Here is a 23,169-nt window from a genome sequence, read left to right on the forward strand (position 1 = left end):
ATAAGGACATTATCCAAATGAGGTAGAGGTCAAAAATCTGTCCAAGAGAGGATATGACAGTGGGAAGTCAGTGATATCAATGCTGTCAGTGGGCAAGGGAGAACTTTCTCTTAGATATGATGAAAAGCAAGTGATATGATCACCTCTGCCCAACCTAGGTAAGCTGCAGTTGCTGGGGAACAGGTGGCTATAGGGAGTGGTCCTGCTACTGAACCACCAACTGAAACAGAGGAATTCCTGTGCACTGTCATAGATCCAGATAGCTCACCAGAATGCTCACACAGAATCCTTGATGTTGGTGCTGATGTAGATGACAGACCCTGAGTGCCTTAAGCAGAACTTCCAGGTATGTAAAATAAAAATAAAGTAAGTGTCATTCTATATCTCTTTACATGCATCTATCTTATAATTTTGATATATGAAACAGCAGCCACAGAAAAATGAATTCCAGCAAAAAAACTTGAAGATTTTATTATAAAATATTGTTAAAATAAATACTATGTATATGCTTTTGTTTGAACAAATAGCCAACTTCATCAGACCTGGGTCTAACTTTGAGTTAGAGGAGGACATAATAACTTTGAGTTAGAGGAGGATGTTGGGGGGAAATTCAACTGGTCAGTTCATTTTTGTATATGATGATTCATAATCTGCAGTTATAAAGGGGATTGTTCTGTTTTTCTTGTTCCATTTGCATTGGGATACTTATCAGCCTTCTTTCATTTCCCTTTCTTATATGCAGTGATATCTGGTTTGCAGTCTGCAAGACCATCTGCACATGGTAAGCACACTTTTTATTGTTATTAGTGTATATAAAGTAGACTTAGGTCTAAATGACACTAATATTTGAATAGCTTTAGCATATATTATAGTTCAAGATACCTTTTTTACAGCAAAGTTTTGATTATTTTCATTCCCTGTTTCTCTTTTTGTTGTGTTTATTGCTTGTTATATCATAGGTGACCCAGACAGTGGTACTGTGGAACTTCTACCACCTGATGTCAGAGTATCCATAGCCTCTGATAATGATGGTGGCAATGAAGAGGCATGGTCTTGTGGCGAAGAGGGTCAGGCTAACACAGACATTATGGCTACTAAATTTACTGCCCATATTTTGTACACAACAAGTATGGCTATGCATATCAAATACATGCAGCCCTCTGGTATAGCAAAGGTTGAGGGTGACACAGTTGATCAGGATGGTGTGGTTACTCCAGTTGCAAGGCTGGTTGATTCTCTCCATAGACATCCTGAGGGAGTGGTGCCACACATGAGGGCTGGTAGATGTGCTTGGAGGAGGCCTATTATTCAGCCTTCTGATGCTGGTGTGTCATTACATGTTGCCAGACATATGTATAGGGCCACAATGGTGGCACATGCACATTCCACCAGGGCCTCAGAAGAGATAGTGCAAGTACTAAACATTGTGCATTCTGAAGTGTTTGATTCCCTGAACCATGTGGGTAACTATTTGGACAGGATGCGTGACACACCAGATCTGGCAGTGTCTGTGATGGGACATCCTTAGAGAGAATGGGCATCCATTTAACCAGACAGCCAGTACATCTTTTGGTGTTGGCAGATGTGACCATGCTATATCCCACTCCCACATTGAAATTACTTCCACTGCTCCATCAGTGATTGAGGTGTCCACAGCCAGCTGTGGTAGGTCACGGGGTCATGGTCCTGGATGTAGTCATGAAGAAAGCTCATCCAGCAAACATTACTCACATTCCGAGGAACACCTCAACATTTAATCAGGACTGTTGAAGTAGCAGTGCAACTTCTGGCAGTGGTAGTTCTCATTGTCAGGGGTGATGATGCTGAACTGACTACTCTGCCATGCATGGCTCACATCTGTCTGAGATGCCAGGATGTAGTTCTAGGATGGTGCTTTATTGTGCTCATGCAGACACACACACACACACACACACACGCACACACACGCACACACACACACACACACACACACACACACACACACACACACACACACACACACACACACACACACACACACACACACACACACACACACACACACACACACACACACACACACACACACACACACACACACACACACTGAAAAAAACATTTCCATACCACCTCACACACGTATACAATATCAAAACAGAACTGTTGAGTGCTATACATCTCTTGGTACTGGCCATGCCCACTGTATGCTTTAATAAATACATGTCTTTGTTTCTCTCAAACACTAACTTCTTTGGTGTCAGCCTTGCCCTCCAGCCAACCCCTCCACTACCTTGTGTGCCACTGATGATGACTCTGCCCTGACCTTTGCATGTCTTTGTGATTTAGGATTACTTATATGTCTGATGCATACAGTGTATAGCTATTGCTTGCTTACTCAAAGGCTTGCATTTATTAATATGTATTACAGAAGAAAAGGTTTTGATTTCTTGTTCCTACTAATTTGTGAATGTCTGTTTATATAATTGTTGAACCTCATTGTAATTCAGATAGTACTGTAAGTAATGCAGTTGAAGCAGTAGGTATTACAGTCTTGCTTATTGCTATACTTATGCATATGATGGTATAAATGACCTGCTCAATGTTTTATAGACAGTGGTCAAGTGAAATGCTTCATGCACAGTATTGGGTAGAATACATAGCTGAATATGATAGAATGCATAGTCCCATTCCAGGGTCTTAAATATGGTCTGCAACTTAAATAGGACATGTTGGAAGGACAGATTTATCTCCCAGTGACTGATGCATCTTTGGAACAGGCTACCAGTTCATGTGAAATAAGGCACCTCTATGAAACCGTTCAAGAGGAACATGGACGAGTGGATGGGGCACCATAAATTCTTACTGGAGATAGTACCTACAATCCTCCTGGACATGGGTAGTCATCATTATATGCAACCTTGGGTATAGACCAGCACTTTTATGGTATTACATTGGGTTGAAACGGCTAGGCTTAAAATGACTTCTGGGCCGATTGTCTAGCAATCTCCTATGATACTATGATCCTACAAATATTATAAACATCAGTCATATACGCTATTACTGACCTAAGTGTACACCTCAGACAAATAGCTTACAGGCATATACATAGTTTCTTATCAGAGTACTTGGTAATATAACATTTTGTTTTCCTTACAGGTTCTACACTTACTGTGAGTACAAATTGTGCCCTGGGTGCTTTCCCTGTCTGACGCTATCAGAACACAGCCATTACATTGTTAAGTAAAGGTTGTGGGGTTTGACAGGCAACTTTTTTTCAAATTTGTATGCATGGAATCTTGGGATTTGACCTAGGTAGTGAGTGTGTGTGCACTATCCCTTTGCCTCTTAGCTAGAGCCAAGGCATACTTTGTATGCCTCCATCTGACAGCACTATTTGTAGCTGGTGATGGTTCTTCAGACTTCTCATCTGCATCTTCTGCTGCTGCTCCTAGTACTGGCCCTGCCTGTGGTCCTTGAAACTGTGATCCTGCCCTTTGCTGTCCTTACTGAAACTATTTCCTGACAATTACATCATGTAACAATGCACAAACTGTGAGTACTTCTGCAGAGGTACCTGGATCCTATTGCAGGGCACCTCCTGATGTGTTCAGACACCAGAAATATGATTTGAGCATCCAAACACATATTCGATGATATTCCTCATTTGAGCATGAGCCTCTTTTTATCCTTGCTCTCTGTAGTTGTGTGTCTTTCTAAGTGGTGTCATGAGCCAGGTCTCCAGTGCATAACCTCCATCCTCCACTAGATGCCCTTGTGGAAAGTTACCCCAAGCAAATCTTGTGTACAGCTGGCAAGTGTGCGTGAAAAGAGTTGTGAAAACTGCCTGACTTACCTGTAGATGATCCATTGGGCATTACAGACAACCTGTCACTTTATAGATTAATAGGGTCTATATTAAAATATCGAACTAAAACAAATTTGAATGTTGTAATTTTGAACCCTATAGTCCGAAAGTGTAAAATAGCAAAGCCACGGCACATCGATTTTTTTCCCAAGGAAAAAAAATCAGTGGGCCGTTTTCGGGGCTTTGCTATTTCCTCCACTGTTGTGCGATCTCAGAGTTGGTATATTTAAGTAGGGGGGTATGGGGGGCACTGCCACATGTTGGGGGATGTGGGGGGTGAAGCCTCCCACTTTAAGTTTAAGGTTACGTTTTTTTTTTGTCACAGAACAGTGATTTTTTTCCCCTGGGAAAAAAAATTGCTGTTCTGTGTTTTCAGTTTTGTTGGGTTTCAGACATTAGGGTTTGATATTACAACAATCGAACTTTTGTAAGTTTGACGTTGTGATATAGATCCATATAAATATCCTTTTCTGTTGATGTAACTCCTTCCCTGTTCACCATGTGGGGCTTTTATGTCTTGGTGTGTGGAATATATGTCCCTCAACCCTTCAGGGAAGTGCACTACTGGATAAAATGGTTCTTGCTCTCTCCTGTGGAGGGCATGGGAAACATATGTGATCCCTTACACATTGTAGCATTGTATTTAAAAACCGATGTAAAATTCTAGAGGCTGATGGCTGTGGCATTCCTAATATAGCCCTATGCATTTCTGGAAAGAACCAGTAGCTAGTATACTTAATGATACACATATCTTTGTTTCCACTGAAATGGGTTTTTCATGATGTTTTAGGGGCCTGAGGTGGAAGCAGCAGAGGTTGAATAGTTCCTCTAGTGTTTCCCTGTACACCTTGTAATGTTCTGCCATTTCTGTGTCATGTAGTCCATGATAAGTCAGATGGGGTCTAAACACCCTTCTTCTTCTCCTTGTCTGAGGTCTGACAGCAGCAGCAACTGCACCTTGATTTAAAGACTGTTAAATGTACAGCATAATCATAGCAACAGCAGCCACTAACATTTTCTTAAGTGTAATTGTGCCTTTATACATAGGATTTTGGAGTTCTAGGCAAAAATGAGTGCTGAGTGTACATGATTACTTTATAGCCTCCTGTATAGCTCCACAAGGTTGGATTGGTTAATAACATGCCATTTATCTCTATGTTTTCTTTAGCATATTCTGCTATTTCCATTTGTTTTGAGGCTCTACACAATATGTAGAGCCATTTAATGAATAGCAAATAATGCGCTATCATGTAAGGGGTACACCACCAACATGATAACAGCACTTAATGAAACTGTTAGTGACTCTGCCTATATATTTAACAAACTCCAGGGTAGTTCTTTCTCTTCAGTCTTGTTTTTTTTTCCATAACTGTTGTTCATTCTTCATAAAAAAAAAAAAAAAAATTGCATACGAATTAAACACTAATTATGGAAAAAAATCACATATTTTTCTAGTTTACGTTCTGCAAGTTTTATAATGTGTAAGAGCAGCTCACAAATCTGTTGAATTCTGACACAAAAAACAGTTCCATGTTTATTCTCTGCAATCACCCTCCACGTCTAGACCTCAAGCAAGCTTTTCTGACATGCCCTCAAAACATACCTATCAACCTTTCAGCACAATAAATCTGGACAAGACTAAAAACAATGGGGAAGGCAAAGATCCAAAATCAGGGACAAATTTAAATATTCCTGCCAGTTGCTAGAACAGCAGGTTTTCACTAGCATACATCTTTTGAAAAGCATGAGTCAAAAAATTAAATGTCTATCATTATTAAGTGACTTACTTTCTTAGGAAATGTTAGGAGAGATGTCGTAACAATATGAGGCAAAAAATCTGGACATTCTGTGAAATTCTAGACAGTTGAGAGTTATAACTCAGAAAGATGCTTGATATATGAGTTCACATCCTCTGGTTCACTACCTGACATCTTGTCTTAATATTCGATCTGGATGTTTCTTTTGATAATAGGGACAGACCCTGTCTGAATAATCACATTGGCTGGCTCTGGCTGAATCTTATCACCACCACTCTGTGATCCAGGGAAGACACAACTGCCTTTCCTACCGAACACTTGTTGGCCTTAATTGTATTCCTGCCCTTTTCAGTATCTCCAAAACCTCACTAATGCATTGAATATGTTCTTACGATAATCAGCTCTAGATTGTAATATCATTTAGTTATTTGGGAGTATGGTCTCCAGGTCCTGCCAGGTGTGATTTATCAAATTTTTGAAAGTTGCCAAGGCAGTCTGTATTCCAAAGGATATCTTCTTTAACTCATATAACCACAGAGGTATTAAAAAGCAGTGTTGTCCCTTGATGCAGGTGGCAAGGGTTCCTGTCAGTAACCTTTGGTCAGATGAGCAGTACTTATTCCCACCAAACTTCATCTATCCTGAGTATGGGGTAAGCATCTGATTCAGTGTAGCTATTCAGTTTCCTATAGTCTACACAAAATCCAGTGCTGCCATCTTTCTTTGGCACTAGCACCACAGATGAGGCCTGAGGATTGCTAGACTCTTGGCTTACTATAAGATCCAACATCTCTAGCAGTTTATCTGTTAGGGTTTGTTTATCCTTCTCAATGAAACTATAATGGCCCTATTGATGTGTCACTGAAACTCTATATCGCAAAGTGATCTATCAAGTGGGTCCAGCTTGGTTTAACAGTAAACACATGCCCAAAGTCTCATAGCAATGCCTTTCTTTTTATCACTGATTTGAGTCTTCTTCCTGTAGTAAAATATCAAAGATTAAATAAAACATTATTTAATTCATCCAAAAAAAAAAAAACAGAAATGTTGAGAATGTTATATATCATCACTTTCTTCCTGTAAAATGGCATACTAAGAGTATTTGTAGAAATCCTTTGTGCAAATTTCACAGTAAGCAAAAACGTATTGGTTTCCTTTAGCCACCCATTGGGAGAAGCAATGCTGAAAAGGAGATGGCAAAGCATATACGTTTTTTTTTGGGTGAGCAGTTTTTTTTTTTCAAAATGTTACATGCCCTGAAATTTCTTTGTCAGCTGTTGATATTTGATATGAATATGACTAAATGTTCCTCTAAGAAAATGTTAGTTACAGTTACCATTAAAAATGTTAAAGGATGACAGGCATTCAGTATAGTCTTGTTGTGATGTTACTATCAGGGACCTAAAATATTTCAGGATAGCCTCATCTATCTATCTATCTATCTATCTATCTATCTATCTATCTATCTATCTATCTATCTATCTATCTATCTATCATCTATCTATCAAAGGTACTCTGAGAATGATTCATTTCTTTAACAACTGCCATTCTAACTCACATAGATACAGCAAGTAAATCTAATGAGTTACAGCTAATTAAGTGTGAACTCAGAAAATAATGCATTTCATATTTACTTTATTTTAGTTTATTTTTATGTATGTTAAAGTAGGTTGGGTGACTAGTCCAAGCACCTTTTTCAGACATGACTAAGCCTATAAGATGTCTAAGCATAGATTGTAAAGATTAAAAACTTGAAACAAAGATTAAACGTTTACCCTTAGTTTGTACTAAAACTAAAGACAAAAAAGCTCAAACAAAAAGCAGAAGAAATGAAAAAAAAAACATATAAATACTCAATACAAATCTAACAAAAACAGAAAACAGTGTAACAGCATGTTCATCTCGCAGTATGTTGCTACAAATGGACGTGGAACATTATGAGACTATTTTGTACTCCACATCATCTGTATTTTTAAACCTCTTAGACCTGGTCACATGACTACAAATATTAATGTGTTAACTAAAATATCAAATAAACACCATTGTACCCACAAAAACATGTATTTGTGTTATATTTCAAATAACTATTCTAAAAATTCAAAATATATTTTCTATTCTGCTTTAAAACACATTTCAAATTCATATTTTTGTTTAATCTTTTTCCCTTGGTGGAAATAAGGAGAACCTGCTATTTACATTCAGCATATTCTAAGTTGTCATCTCTATTCCCTCCCCTTATATTTTTTGGAAAGTGTTTCAAATACTACCAATTGAAAAAGCTTTTTGAAATTCTGAGATTTAGTAAAATGTTTGTACATTGCATTAAACACATTCATAGTTATATGTATAGTCATACATTTTACTACCTTTCTGTTGCTTTAACTGTAAAAAAATGCTCATGTGTCAAACAAAAACATAATAAACCACATATTCAGGTTCACAAGTATAATGACCTCTAGGGGTATACATTCTTGTAGTGTTGCTACAATATATATTATACCCTTCAGCCATAAATCTATACATTTCAATTAAAACACTTGCAAGTCCCTATTTTTACACTTGCTGCTAAAGGATTGTTAACTACATCCCTATCTTCCAGAAGACATTTTTTAAATCGGTACTTCTCCTGTTTTTGAAATTGTGTGCTGTTCCTACTTTCATATATAATATTAGACATGCACTTAAAATTTTCCAGTTGTCGCTGGCTATAGTTTTGATGCCCTGTGAATCCACTGTAAAATTTAAAGATATGGCCACTTCCTGACCCTTTTTAAACTCATTTCCTCCTTTTGTTGCTACATTTTCATTGTTATTGTTAGTCTCTTCCATCATGCTAAAAAAGGATTTTTATCAATTTAGTCAGTAGGTCAAATATTTCTGAAAACTTCAGTGTATTGATAATGGGCTGTATAATAATTTTATGTAGATCTCTAGCATACAATTTTAATGGCATTCTAGGAGCTTTGCTAACCAGAATTCTCTTCTGCTAGTATCCAAAGGTTCTCCAAACTAATTTTGAATCACAGTTTTTTGCCTCTTACACTGACAATTGAAATCTTTGTGCTGATTCAGAGAAGCTTAGTGTTTCTTTCAGTGCTTTTTATATACCTGCAATTATGCAACATGAAGCAAATGTCAGAACTTCACCAAAACGTGAGCATTCTCCTCTTATTGAAACAAACATAGTTCAAATATTCACCATAAAACTGCTAACTTTAGAGTTGAACAGATTGCATATAATGATATATCTGGCTCTATAACCTGAGCTTTAGGTATATTCTTAAAATTAATATAGCTTATTCCAAATATTCAGAAAATCCAGATTTTATCTACTGAGATATAAATCTTAAAATAACCTCTTTAGAATGCATTAAAAATTACAAGCTTTGAAAATTAATTATTGGGATATATACAATGCAAATTAAACTTTACAACAGGAAAATTCATATTATGCCCAGGAAGTTCTGCTCCTTGAAATAAAAATAAGTACACTTCACAAATAAATAACTGAAGAACTAGAAGCATGCTTCAGTCATTAATATCAAAGGATTTTAGGCATAACATCCATTGCAATACTACATAACACAACCAGTCAGTGATGTTAGTATGACCAGATTTAATAGCATTCTACAATATGTTTGATCACTTGAAAAGCAATAATGCTGTAACCATAGATAATTTTATTCATAATGGTGGCAAGGCAATGAGTGCAGTCTTAAACCTTTGGATAGTTCTAAGTCAAGTAGCATGCCAGCTCACCCCACAAGTTAGCTTATCCAATGTCCAGATATTAGTGTGATATTCAGAGTGCCCTTCAGGATACATGACCATAAGTACAGCACAGCATTATGGATCTCTTACAACCATACTAACCAAATGTCTCAAAAAAGAAGACAGGGATAAAGGGGGTGGGGATGGTTTAAGACTCATGTAGTAGATTTGTAGAACTGATCACTCACCATGTTAAGCATACTGAACAATTAGCCTTGGAAAGAGGGGGGAACAAAAGGGGGAAGGCTACCTGACTGCCCACCAGGCTGCACTTGCAGCCTGTCCCCCTCTGCTGGTAGTAACCATATCTTTGATTTGCTCACTGACCAGCTCACAACTAATTTTGAGGTTACTCTTATGACCATTTAATGGTCTATAGAAGAAAAAAACTGGGCTTACCCCAGCATCAGAATGGTAACCATTTGAAATGTTGTGACCTGCTAGAGTGAGTACCAAAATACGGAGGCTGAATAGCCAAAAGAATGGTCTTATATATATACCAACTCTGAGATGTTTTTTGCTAACACCTACTGCTTTAATATGCCACACCATCATGATAGAGACACTCTCTGTTCTTGCATTATTAATACAAACATGAAACATATGTCATAATTTCATAATGTTTTGCAAACACTCATTAAAAACTCATCCTCTGTTCATTCCATGCTGATCACTCAACTATGCATACTTAGCAGATAATGTCAGTTTCTTGATACCACCTCCCTGCCTAAGCTTCATGTATGTACCTACACTAGGACTCCAGAAATTAAAGTTTGAAAACAATTATGGGTATACTCATTTCAGGAGTACATGTTAGTGTCCTATAATGAAGAGTATACTCTTACCAGATACATATAAACTCTGCTTTCCTGATAACTATACTCTTGGAGAAAGCAATGAGTTAACTTCTTTCTTATAATCTGAACTGCATGATGGCAGTTTATAAAATTGAAGGAACTGCTTTGATTTCAAACCTGAAAAGTACTAAAGCTTTTACTGGGCCCTTGAGTGTACCTTCTGCAAGAGACACCCCAAGCTCATGACATAGATATATAAAATGATCCTTACCTCATTTGTTACCCCTAACCCTACAACCACTGACCTCCTCTGTTAACCCTAACCCTACTCCTACTGACCTCCTTTGTTAACCCTAACCCTACTCCCACTGAGCAGAATATCATCCAGAAAATAGACTGTTACCTGGTGCAGAGCTTTCTGCTGCCACTACCACTGCAAGGCTATGCTAGATTTCTCAGAGATGGTGCATGCCACACACAACCCATGGACATGGCCATGTTAAAGTAATCGGCTTTCAGTGTACATGCCTTCCAGGGGCCAGTCCTCCTCACAGATTGGAAGCAATCAAAAAGTGTTTCAATATGTAGCTTCACCAACCAAGGAATATTGAACCTCTTAAAGATCCAGATGGCATTATATAATGACACATACTGAACTTTGACCTCCTGTTTTATAATGGTATCATTGATTGATGTACCGCATGGAAAAGATAAGTGATGAATGAATCTGCACTCAGCATCTGTCTTCGTTGGTACTAAGCCCAAACACAAGAGATCAATGAAGGGACCCACTTACTCTACTTGCAGTGATCTCTTTCTTAAACTGCCTACTTACTGTCTCCCCTTTCCAAATAACATACAACAAATTTCTACAAAATTTTATACAGGGGCTGGGATCTGATTTTATGGAAAAATCTACAATAAAGCCCCCTCATTATTTTTCTGAGTTGACTGAACGTCAGGGTAATGAATCAACAATTTTGCTAACACTTTCATCTTGATGGGGGAATGCAAGACATTATTTGTGGGGAAAGGCTCATAAGGAATTAGCTCCCTAATATCATTGAAAGGAGCAATCGACCCTAGGTGATGGCTCAGAAAGAGAATGGATCTATTTCTTATCCTCCTGTCCACCTGTTCAAATCTCATGGAAAATGCCATTTTTTTGTTTATCATGACCCCCAGCCAAATATATGCATGATTCTCCTCCCATTTCAGAAACATATTCACTGCTTTTAACTCTCAAAATCTCTGGTCATACCACAGCCTAGTAGACCTAGCCCTGAATCACTGAGCTTCTTGAATGGTGAGAAAATACATCAAAAAAGGCAGAATTGGTTGGTGGTACATTTCTAAGATGACAGTAGTAAAATAGATAAACTTCATGACCTAATTATTCCAATTCCAAAGTCTGATTTTTACCATTTGTTTCTTATTTATTGTGGGCAAAGCCAAAACTAAGTCTGTGGCCCGTGTTCCCTCTGCATCTACAATATTCTATACGTCTTCAGAATATACCAAGTAAATAATATCTACATATAAACACTTTATCAATCGTTTCTTCAATTTTGGCAGCAGTGTATACCATAAGAGCAGCCCCTGCAGTACCATGCCCTGCACCGACCAAAAAATTCTGACCAGCACTGTCACATGCCCTTCCTTAAGTGGTTAGCTAGGCATGCGAAGTTAAGGAAAATGGAATCTAGAAGTGCCTGCTGTACATGAAAACAACATTAACACCATCATCAGTGTCTACTCAGACCTTTTTCTGTAAACAAAACAAACAAATATGTGTCTAAAAAATCTACCTGGTAATCTTCATCTGACTGATTCTACACACTACCCTCTGATATTTTCTAAATGAATATCTTTACACTATCGATTAACAAAAAGTTGCTATATAACGGGAGTTGCCACATGTTACTCCAATGGTGGAAGTCCCAATGCACTTCTGTAGGGCCTACGCCTTGATCTCTTCACTGCCGACTCATTCAAGTTTGGATTCACCTGCTTCTCTTGTGGGCTGACCCTCTTGGTCTGAGTAGGTGAAAAAATCTTCTTGTTACTGTTGCAATGTCTCCTGCAAATTCCTCAAACAAGTCTTTCATTTGTGAAGCTATGCAGTCCTGCTGACTGTGCCTTATTTCCTGGAAACAGAAATCTTTGAATACTGCAGCACTAAACAATTTCATAAACTTGAGTTATATTCTTCAGCAAATGTATGCTAAAGGAAAGCTGCTATTCTATTCTTCTGAATTAAAAAAAGTAATATTTAACTTTCTGTATTTGATTTTTTGCCTCAGTCCTACATTACTAGGCTTTGCTCAGCTGTCTTGCACTAGGGATTGAGAGACATGTTGAACAAACCTCTGATGGAAATAAACCATTCTTCACCAACTCTTCACTAAGTAATGCTGCGGTAAATCTGATTACTTTTACCGTCCTGACTAGGAACTTACTTAAATAAACAGACTTAAAAGTTTCACCAGCCTGGTCACTGTAGAAGTGGATAACACTAACAGGACCTTAATAGCCACTCTGCTAATCTGGTGATACATTCATCCCCAGTACCAGAGTCAAGTAGAACTGACATGCTCCTTTCCAACTGGTAGGTCTGAAAGTCAAAACATTCTGCAGTATTTCTTTGATCTAATCAGAAATTAGAAGGGTATTAACCATCAGTTTAGGATCACAATACCCATGTGTAAATAATCTGGCGAACATCACATTTTCTTATGTAACTGATAGGAACTGTCTTTCTGAAAGCCACAAAATCCCAAAGATTCATCCTTACAAAGATTACAATAGTTTTCCAAGACCTTCTTCTATTTGTTGAAAAAAGAAATTAGGGGCCGGATTTACGAAGGCTTGCACGGAGTCTAAGATTAGTGTAAGACGGCAGACAGCCAATATGTCTGCTGAGCAATCCAGCAACAGCCGGCAGGGGCGTGCATAAGAGCTTCTAAAGCTACTCTTGCACTGACAGTGTTATGGTATGCAAATTACCTGATTTGCTGCTGAAAGCTATGCAAATGAGGTAAATTTGCGATCCAGGAAACACTAACCTGTTCATGTAAGATTAGTATTATTTGCAGAAATGTACTCCGTTGGTAACGGAGTACCGTTCTACAAATAGATAAACGGAGCTATGACAGCTCCAAATAAAGGATGCATCTAGTTGAGAAAGCATGCCAATGGCCAAATATAAGGCCATTGGCATTTGCATATGTTGTAAATCCTTAAAATCCATTTTTCCCCCGATCTCCGATGTTTAAGCATAGTGCAGCGTCGCGCAAATCTGCAGCGCTTTAAATAAAATGAAAAAAATTGAAAAATAGCCAAAAATGGGCATTTTCACTAAAAAGCTTGTTCTGCCATGCAGGTGAATGGGAGGCTGAAAACAACATGGCCACTGAGTAGTGGCTGCTAAGGGAGGGAAGCTCAGTGTGAGAGATGTAACCAAGCATTAGTAGGCAATCCTATGCAAATGAGGATAAGGATAGTGAATCCCAATTTTCCCTGGCATGTGAGCCATGTCCCTAGAGTGTAAGTGTAGGAGTAGGGAGTAGTAGAGTAGAAGATAGGTGACATCATGAGGGGGTATGTCTGAAAGACTGTATGCTTATTGGAGCACAGTGGCTTGTGTTTGCCCTGAGTTGTTCAGGATTGCAAGAGGCATGTCAACAGTTGTCCTAGCTGAAAACAAGAAACCAAAGGAATAAGCTGTGGATATATCTGAAATTTCTTGCAAACGTGCACACAGCGTGTGTACCCGTGTGCGTGTGTTTGCACTTGTTTGCGTGGTGCTGCCCTGGGCAGAAACAGAAAGGGAAAAGGAAGGAAAAGAAGTAGTAGAAAGTTAACCAAGGGGAACTAGCAGAGCTGCTAGGTGAAATATATCAGAATCAGCAAATTACACAGGCAGTGGACTAGCCCAGCCCAGCACTTTAAACTCTGCAAACAGCAGTCTACCCTGCAGTATACAAACAGTGAAAACTTAAAAAGCTTAAGTCAGACAAAATGTTAGGAGCTGCTATTGCTATCATAAACTGACATGTGCAAGATGCTGAGGGTGGTGATGTGAATGCTGCTGAGCAACCCACAGTGAGGAGACGGAGAAGAGTGTACAGACCCAGGGTAACCTACCAGGGGCTACATGGGCTGGAGATAGTGGAGTGCTATTGAGTGGACAGAGACCTCCTGCAGCAAATTGTTGAGCTGTGCCAGCCACACCTCACACACAGAACCAACAGAGGGGAACCCATCCCAGTGGATACCAAGGTATGTGTTGGCCTACGAATACTAGCTACAGGTACCTTCCAGAGACCAACTGGTGATATGATGGGGGTTTCACAGGCATCAGCATCCAGGGTACTGCACCATTTCCTGGATGCCATGACAGCACATGTCGGTGAGCATGTATATTTCCCCAATTCCCATGAGGCATTGGCCAGCAATATGCATCTTTTCCACCAAATAGCAGAATACCCTGAGGTAGTGGGTGCAATAGACTGCATGCACATGCACATCAAAGCACCACCCAGTGAGCGGGGTAGGGTCTACATCAACCACAAGGGCTTCCCCTCCATCAAATGCCAGGTCGTGTGCGATGCCCAGGGCATAATAATGAATGTGTATGCTGGCTACCCTGGAAGCTATCACGATTCCCACATCTGGCATCTGACGCAGCTGTACCAGAGATTTGCCAATGGGGACATCCCTGACGGTCAGCTAGTGGGGGATGCTGGTTACGCACTGGAGCCGTGGCTGATGACACCCACCAGAAATGCACACACACCCAAACAAGAACTCCATAATGAGGCATACGCACAAACAAGAAACATTACTGAGCATGTGTTTGGGATGCTCAAGTCATGGTTCCGGTGCCTGGACACATCTGGTGGAGCCTTGCAGTACTCACCAACTACATGTACCCAACTTGTCATGGTATGTGCCATGCTACACAATATGATCCCACAAAAACAGCTGCAGCAGGAACAGCATGGGGCAGGGCCAAACAGCCCCCCACCATTGAAAAGGCCTGCACAGGCACAGCGTGACTTGGAGGAGGAACAACCTGAGCCTGCCCCAGTAGGCAGAAGGAGGTGTGCCCAGTATGCCTTGGCCTTGGCAAAGAGGCAATGCATAGCACATACACTGACTCAGTAGGAACCATGGAAATGACACCTCTCTCTCTCTGACTCGCACATACAATAAAAGGGATGCCTAACTTGACACTACCTGTTTTCAAACATGTATAGGGAGTGTACTATATGCATCCGACATAGGGAGCCCTGCAGCACCACGTGAGGCATGATTGCCCTATTTTAAACAATATAAAGCAGTGCTAAGCACATTTACCACTGTGTAGCATATTTAAACACAATTGCATGGAGCTGCGCACCGCGCTAACTAGCACAATGTCGGGCAACGTTGAGCAATGTTGGGCAATGTTGGGCAAAGTCGGGCAACGTAGGGCAAAGTTGCGCAAAGTCAGGTAAACACGCTCACATCTGCTGTGCTGTTACTTAATCAGTCTGGTCTGCACAGCAGGAAAATAAAAAGCAGTGACAGGGTTCGAACTCAGGATACTGTGCACTATAGTCACAGTACTGAACCACTAAGCCATGACAGCATTTCACTGGTGCGGACACAGCAGGACAATTGTAGACTAACACAAACACAAACAAATGCTGTATCATGCCCTCTGAAGAGGCATATGAGTAACTTCCCCCAGCCCTATGCAGGAAAATAACAGCAGGCCAGGCAGTGTGATGTGGGTTAGGTAGGCTATGAAGTCACAAACTAATATACGTGAAATTGGAAGCTAAGATCTGTAGTACATTAGTATGCCTCAAGCCAGTATGATAGGCAACAGTACAGACTGAAATGGAGTACCTGACATAGCAGTGCAGGCCTAGCAAATGTGTATAAGTGTCTGGTGAACCCCTCATCCTATGTACACCCATAGTAACAATCAGGTGTGCCCCTTGGGTAGAAATGTACAACTAATAGCTATCCCCCCTGTATGTAGAAATGTTGATAAGACTATGCAAAGTGACACATGGAAGCCCTGCAGGCACAGTGTGCTTCCTGTCGATGTACCACACAAAGGTGAGCCCTGAAGTAAAAACCAACTTGATTTTTCACACACATATAGTATATATGTCCATACTGGGCATGCTCAAACACTTAGGCCAAGTCTGAGTACAGCAGTGGGCCACACATATCTGGCAGTTGCAGTTCTTACCCCAGAAACTTGTCACTATTCACCAATCCTGCCTTGCGCACACAGTTATATGAAAACAGACCCATATAATATATTGGACCCCTGTCATAATCATACTATGTACTACAAGTACGTAAGTTGTTCAAAGAAAGTGAAAATTCAAAGAAGATCAATAAATCTCTGATCAGTATCATCAATAAACAATGAGCACTCCTAACATTATCCAATCCATTTTCTGGCAAAAATATTGTCAAAGAGTCCAAAGACAACCATGAAGCTTTCTTTCGCTATGTCATAAATATCAATGTAAACTCATATATGTTCTGAGTCAGTGCAAACTGTAAATGAATACATGTGCATGACTGACATTGTCAACATCTTCTCAGACAGGTTCATACATATTTACCCCCTCTCACTGACAAAAGGGCCCATTATCATACCTGGAGATTGTGAAAACCCAGAAATCACATATACAATGGTTAAACAGCTCTTTCCAAACCAAAAACACAGCATCTATGGAATGACATGGTTTCCCTAGCTGTGTCATATGTGAACTCCAAAACAAACAGACCCTGCACCTGAGCAGTCTGTTGAGACTCACCCTCTGTACAGGATATGAAACTGTTGAATGGGTTACAGCAACGTTTGGCACACTCCACAAGTTTTGGTGCACAACAGACCATGGGAACTATTGTCTTATTAGCCTATTAAGCCTGATCTGCAAGGCCATGGAGTCCATCATGATGGAACTCATAAACAGAGCTATTGGGAGCCTACAAACACCCAACCCTACCCATTTTGGTTTGGTCAGGGGCAGATCATGGTTCCCAAACCTGCTAGATTGTTTTCAAGGCAGTCACCCAGGACATACATTAATGAAATGAGCTACACAAGTCCCACATAGACCTTGAAAAGCCCTTTTCCAACATCCCAGACACATGTTGTATCCACAAAATCAACAAAATGTGCATAAATATGTATGCCATCTGATGGATTGCCAACCGGGGCACAGATAGATCCCACAAGGTAAGAATTGTGGTCTCCTGTTCAAGCTGGTAACAACTGCTGTCCCCCATGGCTCAGTCCTGGGACCCCTCCTGTCTGGTGTATATTTTTTAGAAATACAGTCAAACACACGAGGGCTATGTTTAGCAAAGTTTGTGGATGACTGCAAAAAAGTTGTCATAATTGATGTTTGGGACAACAGAGACATCCTTAAAAAGGATCTCAGTCAGACAGCTGTGGCGTCAAAATTATGGCCTCGAGCTACAGTCATACAAATATCACATAGGTGCCAACACCCTAAATATGGAGGAGATAATAAGGGATCTATGGACACATGTGGATAGTCATCTCTACTTCCAGAAACACATTCACAAAGTGGTTAGAAAATCATGCTATGTGTTCCCACAAACTGCCATGGTCTTTGCATGTAGGTCAAAGGAGGTTCCCTCTACTCATCAGTCATCAGACCCGTCAGAGAGTACCACAACACACTTGCGATGAATCTGACTAGGCACCTTCAGCAGCTGGAAAGACCACTGAAGTACTTCAACAAGAGGATTACTGGCCTCAAACAGTTGCCCCATGCAACAAGACTGAATTTAACTCAATCTTTACTCTGTTGCATACTGTCTACTCCAACAGACAGGTCCATGTCCAATGCAGAACTGATGTACATGTGCTATCTGAAGTAAACTCAAGCTCACTGTACCACATCCTCTAGGGATATCATCATCACAACATTAAATAGAACATGCTGGAGGGATACATTACTAACTCACAGACTTCCCTTGCTTTGGAACAGGCTCCCAACCGACATTAAGCTGAGTCCCTCACTGACACTCTTCCAGAGGAGCCTTGATGAGTGTATGTGAAACTGAATTGTCACACCATGGATCACTTCATCAGCTCTACTACACAGAGGCCTAGGGAACTAACTCCATGGGTGGTGATAGTTGCACACTATGGCCATACTAATATATGCCTTCAGGCATTTAGCCTATTACCTACCTATGTACCTATATCTATCTATCTATCTATATATATATATATATATATATATATATATATATATATATATATATATATATATATAGGGAAAACACATTATAATAAGCCAAAGATGGATGGGCAGAGATGTGTGTAAGAGGATGACCATGACAGGGAGCTATCCAGGACTGTCTCACCCAGCACACATCCCAATGGCACGAAAGACATGAGGTGCACATCTCTCCCACTGTACATAACAGCCACCAGTATCTGTAAACAATGCAGTGTATGTGGTCCATGTGCCTGCTGTACAACATGACTGTACAATGAAGTACACATCTACTATCTGTAGACATGTACCCGTCACGTAGGTCCATAGGTATGTAGTAGACTATCTCCACAAAGGCATATATCAGCCTATGCAAGTTGTGCATCTTTCACCACACCATTGGGTAGTCTCCCAAGGCCTAGTTCTAATAGTTAGTACCCTAAGCCCCTTTCTAGTGGGGCTGCTGATGTGATGCCTGGCATGAATTGTCTGTTTCCTATCCACTCATCAAGGTTCCAATTGAAGACTGTCAGCGAGGGGTTCTGTCTGATGTACATTGGGACTCTGTTCCACAGTAAGGCAAGTGTCTGGGATGGGACTCTATCCCACCAGCATGTTGTATATTCATCATTGTGATGAGGTTCATATCCCTGGAATGTGTAGGGCGACTCAATGTTGTTATCTGTAGATGGAGCATGTTCAACAGTTATGTGTTGGACATGGCTCTGTATGTTAGGCAGAGTGTGCCTCTGAGTAGGCGGTACGCAATGAAGAACAGATTTAGTTTTACCAGTTGTGTTGCATAACACAACTGTTTGAGGCCAGTAATCCTCTTGGTGAGGTACCTATGTGGTCTCTACAGCTGCTGGATATGCTAAGTCGAGTACATCCAAAATGATGCATTGTACTCAATGATGGGTCTGATGATGTAAGAGTAGAGTGTCAACACTACCTCTCTAGATCCTGATGAAAACCCTTTGTTGATTAGGAGGTCCACATAGGATCTCCCAATCACTTTGGCAACATGGTTGTCAAAGGAATGATGACTATCTACTTGTGTCCCCAGATCCCTTATCACCTTGTCATTTTTAAGGGGGTAACACCTATGTGGTAGTTTGTGGATATTTTGTTTTCAACAAAGAGGATCACTATGCATTCCTCCACAGTGAACTTGAGGCCATGATTCTGACACCACACATCTGTCTCAGAGAGTCCCTTCTGGAGAATATGTCTGTCTTCCGGGGAATCTATTATGGCAAACACTTTACAGTTCCCAGCAAACTTAGTCAACCACAACCCTCCTGTGTTGGCATGTACATTTGAGAAGTCTATACCAAACAGGAGGGACCCCAGGACTGAATCCTTGGGGACAACAGTCGTTACTGGTGTAGAGTCTGACATGTAGACAGCAACTCTTAATGTGTGGGATCTATCTGTGAGCCAGTTTGCAATCCATCTTGTGATGTATGGATTCATGGCCAGGTTGGTGAGTTCATCTATGATACCTGACTGGGGAATGGTGTCAAAGGCCTTAGCAAGGTATGGGTAGGCTGTGTTGAGCTCATTTCAATCATCTGTAGCCTGGGTAACCTTCAAAGAAATCCTCCCAGTTCAGGAGGCGTGGTCTGCATTTGACGAAGCCAGACTGGGTGTGCTCAACTGTGTGAAGGTACCCAATCTCTGTATTGTTGACTTCCATTATGATTGGCTCCATTGCCTTGCAGAACACACTCGTCAGGCTCATAGAGCATGAATGCCAAGGGTTTTTCTGGCCCCACCTCTGTGGAGTGTGAAGAACGTTGCTGTGCAACATTCTATGGGTACATATCCTGTAGAGAGCATGTAGAGAGAGAGGTGTAGGTATCCTTGATGAATATGGATACATCCTCACCCTATGTGCTATGATTCAGGTTCTGATGCTGGTAGGTATGGAATGTGTAGTATCCTGGTAGTGCTGGTGTGCTGTCTGGAGCCTTGAACTAGGTTTTTGTTACTGCACAGATATCAATATTCTCCATAATGAGAAGTGCCACGAGTGTGTGCATCTGGAGGCTGAGACTTCTGGCAATGAGTAGCATTTAGCTCACTTTGTGGTTATTTGTGTTGGTTACGTGGTTTGATTTGTCCTGTGTGACCGGTGTTCCACACCAGAAGTCAGCGCCTCATTGGTCCCATCTGACCATAAGCTAATTACCCTACATATCCACATTCTGGACCCACACCACCATTAAGGAAACCATGTTAAACAAAGTCTCCAAAGGCAACTTCATGCTTCTTAAGACAGAAGTGCTGAACTGCAGGACACCCATGCAGATGGACAATACAGTTATGACTACTGAATCCTTCCCAATTGCACTTTATAAGCACTTACATGACTGCATGCATTGTGCTATCCCAAACAGAACCAAGACGCTATCCTCCAAGAAAAGGAAGCCAATCTGCTGTTCCCCTGCCATAAACAAACTGCACAACAGAAGGAAGAAACTGTTGCAAAAGAGGGTAAAATCCCATGAATGGAGGAGCTTCATGGTCAACATCAGTAAGATGCTGTGATCCCTGATAAAATCCTCCAAAGCTAGTTATGAAAACAAGATCAACACTGATTCTAAAGACAACCACAAAGCATTCTATAGCTATGTCAAGAATCTCAATGGCAACACTCAGATCTGCTCTGAGTTACAGCACAATGACACTAAATATACAGACCCAACTGATATTGCCAACATCCTGGCAGATAGGATCATTGCTAACTTTACACCCCTCTCACCCCTGAAAGAGCACATCTCTATAACGGAAGACTGCAAAGTTGCTGTCATCATGGCTGCACAGGTAAAAAACACTCTCCAAAGCCAGGAACACAGCATCCATGGGACCAGATAACATCCCAGGCTGTGTTCTACACAAACTACAGAACGAACAGGCACCACACCTACGTACCATGTTCAGTCATAGCCTCACCTCAGGCTTTGTGCCTGCTGAATGGCACACTGCAACGGTTATCCCACTACACAATGGGGAAGCCACCACGGACCCGAGGAACTAGCACCCCATTAGCCTGATGAGCCTGCTCTGCAAGGCCATGGAATGTATCATCATATAACTTATAAAAAAAGACATTGGTAATCTCCAAACTCTGGACCACAATCATGTTGGGTTTGTAAAAGGCAGATCATGTCTCCTAAACCTGATAGGCGTCATTGAAGCAGTCACCAGAACTGTAGACAAGGGTAAGGTGGTTCACACAGCCTATGTAGATCTTGCCACGGCTGTCAACACCGTCCACCACTCTGGAATTATAGATAAACCCACTAAACTAGGTATAAATCACCATGAACTACAACATAGGCGGTAGTATACTTAACACTGAAAGTGTGATAAGAGACCTTGTGTCACAGGTGGACAGTGGACACACCTGTGATAATCACATCCTCACAGTAGTCAGGAAATCCTTCTACGTGGCACACCTCATCACAAAAGGTGTCTCATGCAGAATAGAAGAGGACATTGTTTCCCTCTACTCATCACTCACTAGATCCATAATAGAGTACAACGCCCCTTTTGCTATGTACCTCACAAGACATCTACAACAACTGGAAAGCCTGTAGAAATACCTCACAAAGAGGATTAGCAGCCTGAAATACATGCCATATACAGACTGTCTCAAAATGTTCCAGCTGTACTCTCTCGCATATCGCCTACTCAGAGGTGATCTCTGCCTAACATACAAAGCTATGTCAAACACAGAGCTGTTGGACATGCTCTATGTAAAACATTCACAATCCCTCTGATCTTCTGCCCCAAAACCCAGAGTGTAATACAAAAGGAAGGGGTGTATCCATTTACCTTATGGATACCCACACCTTCAGGTTAGTGGCAGAGCATGAGGCCTTGGAGCCCATGCAAGTGCAACTAACATTGGGCAAAGCTGCTTATCAGAGTGTAGCCTGCTACAGATCACCTACCTTGTCTCAGGAACGTAACTCAGCATTCCTGAGAACACTGGAAAATATAAAGGTCCTACCAAACACCATTATATGAGGAGATTACAACTACCCAAACATTGACTGGGAGAATTACTCATGTACAACGTCCTTTGCCCAATGCTTCCTAGAGTTTAAAAACTCAAACGCCCTAGAACAGGTGGTCACCATGCCCACTAGAGGTGACAACATACTGGACCTGATCATCACCAACATGGGGTACCAGTGTTCCACACCAGAGATAAACCCCTCGCTGGTAATATCAGACCACAAATTAATCACACTGGACATCCACATCTTGCCCCCCCTATCAAGGAAACCACTGTGAAGAAATTTTCAAAAGCAAACTGCACACTTCTCAAGACCAAAGTGGAAAGTTCCAAAGCCCCCTTGCTATAGGATAATGCTATACAATCTGCAGAATCATTTACAAGTGCATTCTATGAGCATCTACATGGATGCATGGATCGAGACATCCCAAATAAAACCAAGACGCACTCCTCCAAAAAGAAGAAACCTATCTGGTGGTTGTTGCCCATAAATAAGCTATACAACAGAAGGAGGAAACTAACACATGATAGAGCAAACTTCACAAAAGGAAAGGCATCACTGATCATTATTAGGAAGAAACAATGATTGCACATAAAATAATCCAAGGCCAGTTTCTAAAGACAAATTGCCAAGGAATCTAAGAATAACAACCACAAAGCCTCCATTAGCGATACCAAACATTTAGGTGGCAACTCTCAA

Source organism: Protopterus annectens, chromosome 3.part1 (genome assembly GCF_019279795.1).
Source record: "Protopterus annectens isolate FY-2018-M chromosome 3.part1, PAN1.0, whole genome shotgun sequence".
NCBI lineage: Eukaryota > Metazoa > Chordata > Ceratodontiformes > Protopteridae > Protopterus > Protopterus annectens.